The sequence below is a fragment of the Eschrichtius robustus genome, chromosome 2, assembly GCF_028021215.1.
Source record: "Eschrichtius robustus isolate mEscRob2 chromosome 2, mEscRob2.pri, whole genome shotgun sequence".
In the NCBI taxonomy this organism is placed as follows: Eukaryota; Metazoa; Chordata; class Mammalia; order Artiodactyla; family Eschrichtiidae; genus Eschrichtius; species Eschrichtius robustus.
Window position 1 is genome coordinate 130,538,950 of NC_090825.1, and position 13,432 is coordinate 130,552,381.

At 44.0% G+C, this 13,432-nt stretch overlaps 1 protein-coding gene across 4 annotated transcripts in view; it reads left to right on the forward strand.

The window, feature by feature from the left end:
• The window catches only part of GALNT10 (polypeptide N-acetylgalactosaminyltransferase 10), a 335,391-nt gene that overhangs the window by 235,572 nt on the left and 86,387 nt on the right, over window positions 1–13,432 (forward strand). The gene's annotated exons all lie outside the window — the stretch shown is intronic.

Genomic DNA, 13,432 nt, shown 5'->3' on the forward strand with positions numbered 1-13,432 from the left:
GGGAAATCACTCCCTGGACCCAGAAGAGCTAGAGGCTGAGGACCTATTGAGGGACCACCACCTTCCTTCCATGATAATGTGGCCTTGGTGTTGCTGGGGGTTGAGAACCAGGAAAGCCTGATGTTTATAAATATATGCAGAAACAGACAGGGAATCTTCTGGAATGGTGATGAAAGCCCAAGCAGGAAAGGCCTGGGATGTAAAAGAATTGAGTTTTTCTGGCCCAGAAGGCATCACCAGTTGTGCATTCGTGGGACCCCAGGGGACCAAAGGAAGCTGTTGGCAGAGCTGCTGTCTGTGTTCTTGGGCTCCTGCTGCATGGACACCTCATGAATGTATTCAGAGCTAATTAAATCAGGAATTTAAGGCAACCGTGTATGTGTGTTAGGGGCTCCTTTCTCATTCCTCCATCCCCGATCTGTTGCCCACCTAAATGCAGCCTCCTCCTACTCATTTATACTAAAATGATGAAATGTCAGTCCCTGCCTTGAAGAGATCTCAAGCCTATTAGTCAGTTGAAACTTTCTCTGCAAGTCATTCACTCATTAATTGAGCAAATACTTATTGTGTGCCTACCATGGGTGCTTATTACTTACTAGCCTACTAGTGTAGGCTAGTCCCTGGGAAAACAGCAATGAACAAAATGGGCAAAATTTCCTTCCCTCCTACAGCTTACATTCTACTGGGCTGGGGAGGTCATAAACAAACAAATGAATATATTTATTTTCCAGTGATGTAGGGAAAGAAAGAAGCAAAGTAAGAGGTAGAAAAAGTGATGAGAGAGGCTTCCCTGGCGGTCCAGTGATTAAGACTCCGTACTTCCACTGTAGGGGGGGGCGCAGGTTCGATTCCTGGTTGGGGAACTAATATCCCACATGCCGCGGGGCACAGCCAAAAAAAAAAAAAAAAAAAAGTGATGGGAATAAGGTGTATTTTATTTCAGTGGTCAGGGAACGCTTTGCTGAGAAGATGACATGTGAACAGAGAAATGGAGAAGTGAGGGGCCTAGCAAGGCAGTTAACTGGGGGAAGAGCCCTGCAGGCAGAGGAAACAAGTACAAAGGCCCTGAGACCGTCATGCTTGGCTGTGGTACCCAGTGAGCCAGGAGGAGAGTGATGAGAAACAAGGCTGGAGGAGTGTCAGGGTCATGGTGGGGCTTTGGCTTTTACCAAAGTGAGTAAGATGGGAATCCCTGGAGGGTTTTGAGCAGAGAGCGCCATGATCCGATTTTCATTTTCGAAGGATCCCTTTGGTTGCTATGTTAGAATAGACTGAGGTGGCCAAGGGTAGAGACAGGGAGAATATAGTTAGGGGTATATTACAGACTCAGACCACAGTGGGAGTAGAGATTACCAGTGGCCGCATTCTAGATATACTTTGAAGATGCAGACTACAGAATTTACTTACAGACAGTATAGATATGAGAAAAAGAAAGGAGTCAAGGATAATGCCAAGGTTTTTGGCCAGAGCGACTGGGGAGATGGAGTTGCCATTACAGAAACAAAGACTTTGGGAAGAGCAGGCTTGGGGGAAATCAAGATTTGTATTTCAGTCAAGGTTAAGATGTTCTAAAAACATCCAAATGATGATGTCAAGTAGGCAGTTGAATAAATGATGCCATTTGTGTTGTGAAAAATGGAAATGGTGGTGGGATCCTTTTTTGATGATATTATATATTATATTGTGGTTTTAATTAACTCACCTTCCTTGAATAGCAAGAAATGTCTGAGGCATAACGGATAGTAAATCTAAAAATGACCCAGGATCAGCTGTGGTCTGTGGTGTGGTGTGCAGGATGATAGTTCGTGTGCCACATTCAGGTCAAAGTGAGGGCGGTGCACACCTTCTGCCATCTACAATGGGAGTGAATGGCTGGAGTCTGGGCCCACCCGTCTCCCACCCCCCACACACACACAGTGCCAGGAGGTATGTCAGACCCTCTGTACAACAGTGACAGGCTTGGAAGATGTATTTAGTATGTATTAGCAGTTCTTACCCTTTTTGTCATGATTTGTATGGTGGAGTAAGCTCACTTGACACTTCTGTAGTGGAGTGCTTGAGTGTAAGATTAGCGCCCAGAGATCCTCAGGATGAGGGCGATCGAGACTCCCTAAGTTCGGCAGGTTGTTAGCAAGGCAGTTGTGTAGGGAGGGGCGGGGGGCAGAAGGAGGCTGTAGCCTGAATGAGTTGTGAGCTGGGAAAGGAAAAAGTCCAGGTTTCTCTGTAGCATCACTGATTCTACAGGGAACTTCAGTCGGCTCTCCTCTGAAATTAAATTTCTCTCTTCTGAGCAATAGTGTTTCTTCTAAGACAACAGTTATTGATCCATCAGACCTAATATTGGGATTTAAAGGTGCTCATAAGCCTTAAAATGAAATGGCAGCCAATAAAATTTCTCAAATTGACTCCTTTTCTTGTAATTTTTAAAACAGATTTCAGTGAATTCAGCCCTTTTGTTGAAATTACGGAGATAAATGGCTTATACACAAAGATGGCTGCCTGTCAACTGAAAATCAAACGGGCATGTATCCCATATGATTTTTGCTGGGTGAAAACCACTCGACATCCACGTGCGCTGTTGTGTGGTTTGTTTTCTTTTATCATTTCTGCAAACAGACGCGTTTTCTAAGCCTTCTTGAAATGGGTGCTGTGTTCTCCATGAATACTAAACGCCTGCCATTTATCTAGTGCTTGTGTGCCAGGCATCGTGCTGAGCACTCCACCAGCCTCAGCTCACTTGTTCCCACTTTGAGGTTTGGCGTGACGACGTTTTTCTTTCCTTTATGTTTCAGCATCGTCTTCTCATTTACAAAAACTCTGTCACAACTCTTTTGTGATTCTGGCCTCTCTGAAACCGTTTGTGTCTAATGGGGATTACTAGCTCCATTTTACAGATGCGCACACTAAACCTCAGGGAAGCTGAGTTCTTCGCACCAGTTCACACAGCCCGTAGAAGACAAAGGAGACTCACACCTGGACCCCAGCCTGTGCTCCTTCTGCTGCATCACGCAAGACCGAGACCCATTCCTCACAGGGAAGGAAGCAGACATTTTTACATTCGAATCCTTTGTGCGTGAACGTTCTTGGGCCAGGCGTAGCGAGCAAGGTTGGCTAGATAAATGGACACAGCCCGGACACTGCTTGAGTTGCCTTTCACTCCTGCTGCTGAAGGTAACATACGCTTGTCCAGGAGCAGATAAATCGCCCTCAGTAAAATTGGTTACAGAGATGCGTTTGATTTCTAAGTGGTATTGCCCTCGAAAGGACTTAAGGAAAAAGAGAATAATGACTGGAAGATAAAGACAATTATCAATTCTCTCCCTTCATTAAGATGGTATCACGGGCAGCATGATGATAAGAAAAGCGAAGCAGCTCCCCTTGGGAGCAATGTGACATAGACTAGAGCATAACTCCCTCCTGATTGTAAGCCTCCTTCTCCACACCTTTTTGGGGGACAAAATCAATAGTGCCCCCACCTAGCCAGCCACCTGCAACCCTAAATCTGCCCAGGTAGTGAATGGTATCAGTTTAGCATTCTGTAGACTTTTCCTTTGCTTATGCAACATATGGAGACATAGCAAGAGGTTTGGGGTTTTTTGGTCTGGGGTTTTTTTCCCCCCACAAAAATGTGGTCATACTCTATGTATTTTATCCTACAGGTAGCTTTTTTCGCTTATATTATGGTCACTTTTCTAAGACATTTCTAATAGCTGTATAATATTACACAGGAATCTCATAAATTCAACCATTGCTCTGTTGACAGGCATACAGGTTGTTTCCATTCTGGAAACAATGGCAAAAACATCCTTGAACATGTTTCTTTACATTTTAGTTTCTTCTTTTCTCCTCTGTCATGAATCATGAAGAATCTTGATATTAAAGCCCGTTTCCTCCTTACCCTGTTGGCCTGGCATCTGGCATCTAATGGGAGGTGTGGTCCTTATGGTTGTTATCTCAGGCTGATAATTCCGGGCCTCTTGACCTCACCTACCGTACTGATTAACCAGAGTTCCTCCTTCCTGCTGTCAGCCTGTGTTTAAAGTTTGAGCACATGGAACACTTTGCAGGTTACGTGTGCGGAAGGACCAGTTTTACCAAGTGGGACAGCCATGTGAAGAAACTGTTGGGTTTTCCTGTGTGCTTTAAAAATTTTTGCTGTTGTTGTTGTTTTTTTTACACCTGTCTCAAAACTAGATATGGTCTGAGCAAAGGGCTTTCCAAAATGTGAGTTCGAAGGGAGAGGCAAAGACTGCACAAACCAAGATCCTTTAAATACTGCTTGTACCTGAAGTCTCTGGTACAGGTTAGGGGGCACAAAACTGGTGATGAACTGGTGGTGCAGAGGTGCATAATTAATACTAATAAGCTTTGTTATTCTCTTAACTGCCTGTTGAGAGGAGGGAAGAGCAGGTGGGTGCAGCAAAGCCTCCCCTAAATGGAAAAGGACCTTTAAAAAGGTGTCAGCCTCAGCACATGTTGTCACACTAATTTTCCGGCTCCTCTGGTTCCAGCCAGACTGTGTTAAAGAGAAACCCACGCCTGTCTCATCCCCCACAGAGCGGGAGAGAAGGGCTGCGGAGCCGAGCCTCAGCTGTAGAGAAAAGGCTTGCTGTCGGGTATGTCAGGAGAGGGCCCAAACCTGCATCTGGAGGAATGATGAGGGTGAAGGGCAAGAGCTTTTCACACTCTGCCCACTAAGATCCAGTTTCTTCCTTTTGTTCCAGAGCCTGGAGCTATTTATAACTTCCACTAAGCTTCTTGGGGGCTCCAGAGCCCAGAAGACATAGTCTTTCTGAGAATGTTGTATTATAAGGAACTGTCCTTTATACAAAATACAGAGGGGAGAATTTCAGAATTTTGAACTTAAACCATTTGCTGGAAAATGACCTACACCGTGGCCTCGGGGAGGTGGAAACTCACATTTCTGAGCCAGATGCTATACCAGGTATGGTATGTCATTTGTTCCTTGGGACAGCCTTAATACGAAAGAGTTTTATCCCCGTTTTACCCACGTGGAACCTGAGGCTTAGGGAGGCTGTGACCTTCCCCAAGTGACACACTTCTAAGTGACAAAGGTGAGATTTGAATCCAGATCTGAGGGTCTCTTCAGCTTATGCCCCTTCCCTTACCACGGTTTCCACCTTGGGAAGTACCCTTACTGAAGCCCCTTGCCCTTTCCTGGCATGGCCATCCCTGATTCCAAGAGAATTGAAATCAGGAACGTTCTCTTTGCTGTGAGTTCTCCTCCACATTTACCTGTCTGCAAGGCCGGAGCTAGCTACTTCTCCCTCCTTGTGGCTGTTTTAAGTGTCCATTCTCACCTAGTTCTCCTGTCATCCTTGTGGTGTTACCATCCCCACTTCACAGATGAGGAAACTGAGTCTCAGCAAGGGATGGAAAGCTGCCCCAGGTCTCACAGCTGTAGAGCAGCACAGTCGGGATTTGAAACCAGGCCCAGAGCACTCTTGCTCCCTTAGGCACGTGCAATATTGGGTGTGTTCATGGACTTGCACTTCTTTTTTTTTTTTAATATTTATTTATTTATTTATTTTGGCTGCGCTGGGTCTTAGTTGCAGCATGTGGGCTTCTTAGTTGCAGCATGTGGGCTCCTTAGTTGCGGCATGCAGACTCTTAGTTGCGGCATGTGGGCTATTTAGTTGCGGCATGCGGGCTATTTAGTTGCAGCATGCAGACCCTTAGTTGCAGCATGCAAACTCTTAGTTGCAGCATGCATGCGGGATCTAGCTCCCCTGACCAGGGATCGAACCCGGGCCCCCTGCATTGGAGCGGGAAGTCTTATCCACTAGACCACAAGGGAAGTCCCTGGACTTGCATTTCAATTTGGTCTGTGGATAGTGTCCCATGTTAGGGAATTAAATTTTTTTTTTTTTTATGTTCCCTTCAAAATGACTAGATTGTTCTTTTTCAAGGTTGACTTGGAGAGGAAATTTTTGAAATGCTTCCCTTTGATTTTGACTTCTTTTCTTTTTTATTCTAGTGCTCCAGCATTAAGCCCTGAGGGTGCATGTTAAGGGCCAGTATATTAGATTCATCTTTATGCCCAAGGGCTCAGAATCCTTTAGGGAATATTCAGCTGGGGGCTGCTCAATCCCCAGTGAGTCCTCCTACTGCCTCCCACCCCCCACCTCAGGCCTCAGCCCAGGCCACTTTCTCCTAGTCGGTGAATGATCAAAGTTCTCTTCCTGCAGCATGAGAGAGGCTGCCCCCTTCAGGTCAGAGGGAGCACCTGGGGAAGTTTCTGCCTCTGTCCTTCAAAAGCCATCCTTAGTTCCAAAACAGATTCATGTGACTGATGGGGCTTAGAGATTATCCAGTTATATCAGCAAGATCCTTAATAGTTACAAGTGACAGAAACCTAACTCAAACTGACTGAAGAAAAGACAATGTATTGACTCACGTAACTGAAAAGGCCAGGAGTAGACGATGGCTTCTGCCAGAGCTGGATCCAGGTCCCTAAATGATGCCAGCAGGAACGTCTCTCTCCAGCTCTTGGCTCTGTTTTCTGTTCTGCTAACTTCATTTTAAGATAGGGAACAGTCTGTATGGTGGCCCCAGGCAGATCAAGACTTCTATCCTCCCACGTTCATTTTCAGCAGAAAAGAGCTTCCCTCTCTCCCAGCTGTCTCAGCCAAGATTTACTCTGATTTACAGGTGCCCATCCCTGAACCAACCACGGGGGCTGTGGAGCTGGGATGCCCTGGCTGAGCCAGGCTCTCTTGCCCACCCTCAAGGCAAGGCAAGGACCTCCGCCAAACCCTGTGAAATTGAGGGCTGGGAGATTCCCCAAGGAGAATCAGGATGCTCTTACCAAAAGAAGGAGAAGGAATACAGAGCAGGCACGCCAGACTTGCCCTTTGTCCAGCTCCCTTATCGACATAAGGGGAACCCAGGGTCCGGCAAGAAGATGGGACTTGGAATGTTGCATGGCAGAGCAGGAACCAGAATCCAGGATTTCAGACTCCTACCTTGTTCCCTCAGTTTTTGTTTTTTTATCTATTCATTCTTCTTTTTGCTTGTATAATTAATAGTACATTACCCCTATAAAAATATTTATGTATACAGGACAGATGGGTTTCAATCCAGGCTCCAGCTCTTACCAGCTGTTTATTTGACCTCTCTGCCTTGTTTGCTCCTCATTGTAATGGGAGTAATGATAGTCCCTACCTCATAAAGAGCATTGTGACAATTAAATGACTTAATGCATATAAAGTGCTTAGAAAGTGCTTATTATGCCCAACAGAATAGAAATCCTTAACAGATATATTCTCTTATAATCATTGTCATCTTCCAGCTTATTTTTTAACTGCTATCAGTACTCTCTAGTTCGAATTTTTCATCATTTATTTAATCTTTCCCCATTGATGAACATTCACTTTGTTTCTACTCTTTTCACCATTTCAAAGTGTGTCAAGGAGCACCCCTGACCGTGCCTCTTGGTCCTCACACCGTGAACATCTAACTCAACTTTGTCCTGTTGAGGTCGGGACCTCATCAGATTGTGAACCAGATAACAAGGGAAGTGCTTGGGCAAGGGGTGGGATGTTTTGCACTCAGCTCATAGTCGTAAGGTTTGAAGTACCACAGTTGCCTCTTCCTTTATGGTGTCTCCTGGGGCCAGAAATACTGAGCCAAGGGGGCACCAAGATTGATGTCATGTGATGGAAATGTCATGGTGTCCCTGCTTTGACCTTCTGTGAGGGCATCGCTCTGCCCGTTCCTGCCCCCGCAGGGCCCCTTCTAAGTGTCTCAGGAGCCCACTCTGTATCTGGGGACCCATGGACACTGGGAGGCCATCAAGTCAGTGTGCCATGTGCCGTGCTGTAGAAACAAATATTTGTTCAGAGAAGAGCTTGGAGGAAGACATACCCTAAATGTTTCATGGAGGTCAGCCCCCGGTGTCAGGATGTTGAAGTCATTAGCGGTTGTCTTTTAGCCTTGCTGTGTTTTCCAGCCTTTCATAGTGAGCAATTACCACTTTTGTCATCAAGAAAAATATTATAAGCATTCTTTTAAGTAAATACTCTCTAGATTTGAGGCTTGGATCCAAGTCACTTTCCACTAGGGGCTCCATTTCCTCATGTGGAGAACGGGGTTAGCACGCCCAGGTTTGTCTCCCTCCCAGGGGTTGGTGCAGCTTAGAGAAAAGGGAGAGTGCTCTATAAACCGTCAGGCACGATGAACTGGGGAAGGAGGAGGTTATTATTGTCTGGTTGTAGCCAAACCCAGCCTCTTTGCATTGGGAGCAGTGCCCCAGTTGCCCCGTTCCGGAGACCACACTCTGAAGGCATCGAGCAAAGGGATGCTTCGTGTTTGTCACACATACAAGGACTGAGCATACTCTACTGTCCAGTGTTGAGCTCTTAAGACACAACACACAGACAGGTCTTAAAGGTGACAGCTAAGATGGGGGTGTCACTGGAGTGGGTGGTGGCCTTCTCTCTTCCTCCCTGCCACCCCCAGGCCTCCTCTGTCTGTTGTGATCTGAGGCCTAATAAGAGGAGGAGAAATGGGGCTTTTCACACGGGCTCCCAACAGGGAGGTGGCCTGTGGGAGAGTCTGTGGAACCAAGCTTCCTGCTGGATACCGGAGAGATTCATTTCAGCATGGCACACAATTTTTTATCTAAACCAGTAGACTAAGCTGGGACCAAACTAATGACTAGTGTCTGTGGCAAAAGTCGAAGTGCCATTTTGTGTTTATTTAGTAAATAAATGAGTCGATGGTTAGAGGAGGGAGAAGAAGAGTAGACCCTCCTCGCCTCCCCAGAAGCACATGATCAAGGCTGAGCCTTTTATTTAAGTTCTGAATAATTTTTAAATCCAGGATTGGGTTAAACTAGAAGTGAATTTAGTCTGTTGTGGCATCGTCTGCTTCCCTTAGTACATGATGGTGTTTGTGTACCTACCGGCAGGCTGTGGGCCCCAGCTCTGGGGTTCAAGAGAGCCAGGGCTCTCTGCGCCATAATAGCGCTGTTGTATTTCACCCCATGGACTCCAGGCAATTTATTACAGCTAGCCCCCCCTCCAACCCTGCCGCAACGAGTGAGCCTCCTGTGAAATTGGATGGAAGGCAGGAACTCTTGTAGAAAACTAGATAGCACCTGTCTTTCTTGGCCACAGAGGACGCAGCCAAATTAAGGGAAAGGGATTTTTAAGAAGAGGTGCTTTCGTTCATTTGTGAAGGTCGACATAATGAAGTTGGAAAAGGCTCCCCCAGAAGACTGGCTGAAATGATCAAAGGGGTTAGAGAGGTGGGGGAAGAGGCGGAGGAGGGCCCGGAGGTGGGGCCTGGATAAAAGCAGTCCAGCCAGATGCAGGAGCAAGAGGGGACATGAAATAAGGGGAAAGAGAGAGACTGACCTGTCCATCAAAACTGGACTGGCAGAATTAGGGGCACCCTGTCCATGCAGCTGTAACTGGGCTCACAGCCAGACACCATGGGTTCATTCCTGCCCTGTCCCACCCCCCAGCTTCCCTTGGTGCCTCTAGCAGAGGTAGAATTTAAAGCTAAGGAGACCGTGGACCCTGACCTGTTTTTTCCTCCCAGCATTTCTTTCTGAAAATTGTCAAACATACAGAAAACTTGAATGAATTGCACACAGAACACTCATCGAGATTCCCACCGTCGAGATTCTGCAATTAACATTCCTCTAATGATTTTATCACATATATTATATATTTTTAAAGATTTAATTTTATATATTATTTTTGGCTGTATTGGGTGTTCGTTGCTGCGCACGGGCTTTCTCTAGTTGCAGCGAGCAGGGGCTACTCTAAGTTGCGTTGCACGGGCTTCTCATTGTGGTGGCTTCTCCTGTTGTGGAGCACAGGCTCTTGGTGCGCGGGCTTCAGTAGTTGTGGCGCACGGGCTTAGTTGCTCTGCGCGTGTGGGATCTTCTCAGACCAGGGCTCGAACCTGTGTCCCTTGCATTGGCAGGCGGATTCTTAACCACTGCGCCACCAGGGAAGTCCCAAGGTGGGCAGTTTTGTTTTTCCCTCTTGGCCTGCCTGGTCCTCAGCTCCCCTTTTCTGGGCCCTGGGAAAATCCCTAACATCTCTGTTGAAATATACCCCAAAGATGAAAAGAAATGAAGAACAAAAGGAATCTTAAATTTTCTGTAATCATATTGTTAGAAATAATATTACTATTGCTTTTCTGAAACTGTTATATATTATAGGAAAAAAACAAGCAACTGTTAATGTTAAGAACCTAGATTTTTAGCAAAAGAGTTAGAATATGTAAAACCAGACAAAAACCTAACAAGAAGAGAAAACTACAGACCAATATCCCTTATGAATATAGATGCAAAAATCCTCAGCAAAATACTAGCAAACCAAATTCGGCAACATATAAGGAGGATTACACACCATGACCAAATAGGATTTATCCCAGGAATGCAAGGTTGGTTCAATATATCAAAATCAATCAATGTAATACATTATATTAATAGGATAAAGAACAAAACCCATATGATTATATCAGTAGATGCAGAAAAAGCATTTGACAAGATCCAACACTTCTTCATGATAAAAACATTCAACAAATTGAGAGTAGAAGGGAGTTCCCTCAACCTGATAAAGAGCACTGATGAAAAACGCACATTAACATTATATTTAATGGTGAAAGATTGAAAGCTTTCCCTTCTAAGGTCAGGAGCAAAGCAAGGATGTCTGCTCTTGCCACTTCTATTCAACATTGTACTGGAGTTTCTAGACAGTTAGACAAGAAGAAGAAATAAACGGCATCTAGAATCGAAAGAAAGAAGTAAAACCATCTTTATTTGTAGATGACACTGCCTTGTGTATAGAAAATCCTAAGGAATCCACACCAAAAAAATATTATTAGAACTAATAAATTAGTTCAGCAAGGTTGCAAGACACAGGCTCAATATAAAAAATCTATTATAGGGCTTCCCTGGTGGCTCAGTGGTTGAGAGTCTGCCTGCCAATGCAGGAGACACGGGTTCGAGCCCTGGTCTGGGAGGATCCCACATGCCGCGGAGGAACTGGGCCCGTGAGCCACAATTACTGAGCCTGCGTGTCTGGAGCCTGTGCTCCGCAACAAGAGAGGCCGCGATAGTGAGAGGCCCGCACACTACGATGAAGAGTGGCCCCCGCTTGCCACAACTAGAGAAAGCCCTCGCACAGAAATGAAGACCCAACACAGCCATAAATTAATTAATTAATTAATTAAAAAAAAAAAAGATGTTAAAAAAAATCTATTATATTTCTGTACACTAGCAAGGAACAATATGAAAATGAAATACATATTTACTAGTCATTTCTCCAAGGAAGATATACAAATAGCCTATAAGCACATGAAAATAAGCTCAACATCATTCATCATTAGGAATATGCAAACCAAACTGTAATGAGTTACCACTTCACACCCACTAGAATGGCTAAAATCAAAAACATGGACAATAACAAGAGATGGTGAGCACGTGGAGAAATTGGAACCCTCAAACATAGTTGGTGGGAATGTAAAATGGTGCTGTCATTTTCGAAACAGTTGGCAGTTCCTTAAAGAGTTAAACATGGAGTTACTTTATGGCCCAGCAATTCTATTCCTTGATATATACCCAAGACAACTGAAAACATATGTCTACCCCAAAACTTGTACATGAATGTTCACAGCAGCATTATTCATAATAGCCAAAAGGTAGAAACAACCCAAATGTCCATCAGTTGATGAATGAATAAATAAAATGTGTTGTATTTGTACAGTGGAATATTATTCAGCCATGAAAAAGAATGAGGTACTGATGCATGCTACAACATTAATGAACCTTGAAAATATTATGCTTAAGTGAAAGAACCCAGACACACAAAGGCCACATGTTATATGATTCCATTTGTATAAAATGTCTAGGATAGGAAAATCCATGGGAACAGAAAACAAATTCGTGATTTCCAGGGACTGGGGGCAGTGGATAATGGGTAGGGACTGCTAATAGATATGAAGTTTCTTTTGGGGGGTGATGAAAATGTTCTGGAATTAGATAGTGGTGATGGTTGTACAACTTTGTGGATATATTAAAAATTACTGAGTTATACACTTTAAAAGGGTGAATTTTATTTATTTATTTATTCTTATTATTATTTTTTTAAACATCTTTATTGGAGTATAATTGCTTTACAATGATGTGTTAGTTTCTGCTTTATAACAAAGTGAATCAGTTATACATACACATATGTTCCTATATCTCTTCCCTCTTGCATCTCCCTCCCTCCCACCGTCCCTATCCCACCCCTCTAGGTGGTCACAAAGCACCGAGCTGATCTCCCTGTGCTATGCGGCTGCTTCCCACTAGTTATCTATTTTACATTTGGTAGTGTATATATGTCTGTGCCACTCTCTCACCCTGTCACATCTAAAAGGGTGAATTTTGTGTTGAATTTTATGGTATGTGAATTATATCTCAATAAAAAAGAGGTACAATATAAAATTAAAGTTTAGTAAAACTCTGTAATTTTATATGTTTACGAAATTGTATATATATATGAAATTTTAGCATAAACTCATATCTATTCAAATATATTTGTAGTGCTGACCACTGTAAAGGCGTAGAAGCCATAACCAACATAATAGTAATGAATGCACTTAGTGCCCATATTGCAGCATCTAAATGGTTATATTGATAATATTAAAGAGCCAAGGTTCCTTGGCAGAATGGTTGATTCCAGGTTAGAGCAGGAAACATACAGGTTGAGGCTGGAGAATCTTTTGATACCTTTTGTCAGAAAACAAAGAAGCTGTCAGTACTCTGTGACCATGTGCAAAGGACTAGGAGCCAACTTGAGAAGACCGCCTTGGGCTAAAAATAGGCTTATTTGGAAACCAAGAAGAATAATACTAGCACTGAACTGAAACATATTAATTATGTTAAAATTTATGAGTTCATAATGGAAACAAGTAATTGGCCATCTTTGGAGGATGCTAGGGAACCAAGTCCTTCTGAAAATCGGTAAATTAAGAATCAAGAACTCAGCCTATCTTTCCTGTACTTCAGTGTAGGCCAAATAGTTGACATGGTAAAGTTTTTCTCCATGGAAGTATTCCAGCTAGTAAAGAAAGAATGATAGAATTAGAAATCACCATTTTGCAAACCCCTGATGAAATAAAGGATTTAGATGCGAATCATCTTTGGCCACCAACATCACAAAAGGAAAGACAACTGGACATTATGTGTTTCCCAAGGAATGCTCACACCAGCACCTATGAAGAGGCTGCCAGAATATCTCATCTAATTAGGTCAAGCCTCTAGGTCTAACTACCAGTTTACAGGAGGCAAAGTGGGGCAGACAGAGGAACATGTTGAGAGACACCACATCAACGCAGGAAGCAAAATGCAGACTGTGGGAAATACTATAGAACAAATGACCCAGTTTCTTAAACAAATAAATGGTAA